Below are 3,196 nucleotides of genomic sequence, written 5' to 3'. Positions count from 1 at the left end.
TACTACTACTACTACTACTACTACTATTATTATTATTATTATTATTATTATTATTATTATTATTATTATTACTATTGTTGTTGTTGTTATTGTTGTTTTATAATTGTTGTTTATAATTTGTACAATTAACCTCCCTGTGGTTCGACCCTGGTCTTGCCGGGTTATTTATTACTTCGACACTCCTGCACTTGGGAGAAGATATCAACCTTTTCATCGTGTCAAAGCAAGCTTAAAAACACGCACATAAATATACACAAAACATAATATCATGTCTACTAATAATTAAGTATAAAAGTAATCTAATCATATCTTAATATTTGGTGATGTCTATATTCTCATTGTTTTCACCAATATCAAGCTTTGTTGATGTTCTCATTAATGTATCGACTATTTTGACATGTTCAATTCAAAATCTTTTAGAAGATCCTTGATGTACTTATTTTAGTTGATGAAAATGTCATCTTTTGTTTCTTTGATTTGCAATCTAAGAAAGAAGTTCAACTCTTTTATTATGCTGATTTCAAATTTATCTTGCAAGCATTTTGCAAAACCTTTACAAAGATACTTATGAGTAGCATCAAATATAATATCATCAATGTAAATTTATATAAATAAGATATCTTTGTTTTTTTTTTTTGGTTCTTCTAAAAAAGGTGCTCTTAATTTTACTAATGTTAAAATCATTATCAATAAAAAAAATACTTGAGTTTATCATAACATGCTCTAGGCGTTTGTTTTAAACTAGACAATGCCTTTTTAAGTATGAGAACATGATCGGGGAAATGAAAATTTTCAACACCATATGATTTTCTTATAATCTATACATTCTTTTCAATTAAAACCTTTAACAGCTAGTCTAGCTTTGTTAAAAAATTTGGTCCCATGTTTGTCAACCTTGTTCCTAAACACACATTTTATTCCAATTATTGATTGATTATTAGGTCTAGGGACTAGTTCCTAAACATCATTTCTTTCAAATTGATTTAGCTCATCTTCCATAACTAAAATCTTTTTTTCTTAATCGTTTTTAGCTTTTAAAAATGATTGAGGTTCAAGAAACAAATACAAAATGACAACTAATATTTCTATGTAAAGCTCTAATGTCCATTTAAAATGATTACTAATAATTAATTCATGAGGATAATAACTTACATACCCTAGCTCTTTTAGGGGCACAAGAGAATTACTTACTATATCTAATTGATTCTATACCTTCACTTTTTGCTTTTATAGGGTTTTTATCATTAAGACTCAAATGTTAAATACTTTTATTTATATCTTATAGAATCTCAATAATTTTTTTATTTTAAGTTTCCTCAAATGCAACATGCATGAATTCCTCAAGATAAAGTGTTCTATTATTAGAAACTTTATATACTTTGCTAAAGGAGGAATAACAAAGAAAAATTCCAACATCAAAATTATCTTTAGTATTGAGAATAAAACATTTTGAACCAAAAACTTTAAAATAAGATATATTGGGTTTTCTTCCTCTCCAAAACTCATAAGGAGTCCTTTTAAACTATTGTCTCAAAGTAACATGATTTTAAACATAGTAATAAGTGTTTATAACTTATTCCCAAATACATATAGGTGTGTCATTCATTTAAACATAGCTTTTGCCATTTTATGAAAAGACCAGTTTTTTCTTTTCACAATCTTATTTTGTTGCAGAGTTTTAGGAACTGAAAAGTTATGAAGGTATCATTTCTCTTCACAAAATATTTCAAATCAATCAATTATAAATTCACTATTATGAACACTTATGTTTATTATAGAAAAAATCTTTCATTTTTTACTTTTTTAAAAAACTTTATAAATTCATAAATTGTTTCATCTTTAGACATAAAAAAATACCTAAATATATCTTATAAAGTCATCCACAATTACAAACAAATATCTATCATAACACATACTTCTAGTTCTAGTGGGTCCAAAAAGATTTATGTGTAGAAATTCTAAATATTTTTTGGTTGAAATGTGATTTTTGCTTTTAAAAGAAGTTTTCACTTGTTTATCTATTTGGCAAGTATCACACAAATTTTTCTTTTTAAATGCTATTTATGGGAGACCTTTAACTAGTTTATTTTTAACTAGTTTAAAAAGAATATTCATGCTAATATGACAGTCTTCTATGAAAAAACAATCATTAATAATAGTAACAAGATAACTTTTTATTTTGATGCATGTATCAATTTTAATCTTGTAGACATTTTCTTTTCTAATTCCTACATAGATTACTTTATCATTTTCAAGAATTAAACAATGCATGATTAGTAACAATTTTATAGCCTTTATCATATAATTGACTAATGCTAAGTGAGTTTTTCTTTAGGTTATTAATAAGAAAAACTTTTTTAATGGAAGGAGAAGATTTACCTCCGATATTGTCAACTCTAATTATTTTTCCTTTTAAGTTATCTCTAACTATGACATTTCCTCCATTTATTTTGGTAATGCTTGAAAATAATAAGTCATCTTCGATCACATATACAAAGCAAGCACTATCCAAAAATCATTTCTTATACTCCTTTGATTGCTACACACAAAAATCAATGAGTTTTTTTATGCCCATACCTTTTTAGGTTCTTTGTTGTTGGAGGTGGTTCCTTTTGAAACCCAAGTCACATTATAAACATTAATAGGACATACATAAATCAAATGATTTATAGCTCTACAGTATTTACGTTTATAGTAAGGGTTATAAGCTTGTTTAGCTTTAACAAAAAATTTCTTTAAATATTTTTGGTCCTTCTTAAGTTGATAACCTAAATTTTTTTTATATTAAAAATCATATATTTGGCTCGAAAATCATCGTTTCTATAATTTTAGAGCCTTATATGAATTTTGCTAAAATCTTATTCAACTTGTTTATTTTTTTTTAATGATTTATTTTCATCTTCAAGTTGATTTATCGCATTACTATTATCAATCACAATACAAACTTTCTTTTTTAAAATTTCTTTCTCTACAAGTAAGTAATTACAATTCTTTTTAACTACAATTCTTTTTTTAAGTAATATATTTCAAACTTAATTTCTTACATTCATCATATAGTGATTCAAGTGCATCATGCAATTCATCAAATATAAGGTCAGATTTATCATGTGAAGATTATACATCATTTTATTTTTTATTGCCATAAAACACATGTTTGTCACATGTTCACCACATATTCTTCTTCATCACTTGAGCT

Source organism: Populus euphratica, unplaced genomic scaffold (assembly GCF_000495115.2).
Source record: "Populus euphratica unplaced genomic scaffold, PopEup_1.0 scaffold710.1, whole genome shotgun sequence".
Classification (NCBI taxonomy): domain Eukaryota; kingdom Viridiplantae; phylum Streptophyta; class Magnoliopsida; order Malpighiales; family Salicaceae; genus Populus; species Populus euphratica.
The sequence above is the reverse complement of the archived record's forward strand: the minus strand, read 5'-3'. Positions refer to the sequence as shown.